Source organism: Monopterus albus, unplaced genomic scaffold (assembly GCF_001952655.1).
Source record: "Monopterus albus unplaced genomic scaffold, M_albus_1.0 scaffold58.1, whole genome shotgun sequence".
Taxonomy (NCBI): domain Eukaryota; kingdom Metazoa; phylum Chordata; class Actinopteri; order Synbranchiformes; family Synbranchidae; genus Monopterus; species Monopterus albus.
In genome coordinates, this window is record NW_018127938.1 from 929,861 (window position 1) to 930,351 (window position 491).

Consider the following 491-nt stretch of genomic DNA (forward strand, 5'->3'; position numbering starts at 1 on the left):
GTTGCTCCAAGCTGAACTATCTGTGATACAGATGTGTCCTTTCCTGTTGCATCTTACATCATCAACTAGCCAGCCCCTTGCTGACTGTTCATGAGCAGTCTGATTTAAAATCCACATGTTGTTTCAAAGAAGGGCTGTTCTGAGCAAGAACACTCTGTTCCTCTTTGAAATGATAAAAAGGAGGTGTGGAATAACAGATGCAGGTGGAGAATGGAGGATGGGTAGGATAGGTAGATGCAGAATGATGTGAGGATAGAGGAGATGGGGTGAAGGAGAAGGTAAGGATGTCTGTATTGGTTGGGAGGGGATGGACATGTGGGAGGGATCAAAAGGAATCATAATGTTGAACAATGCATATGTACATTCATAGAATTATACACAAACACTATCATTGTCATTGTGTTATTGTAAATATCAGCCTTATATTGGTCTCACAACCTGACCATAATCAAGTAGTTTAAGTTGACTGAACCCAACCACACACTTAACGT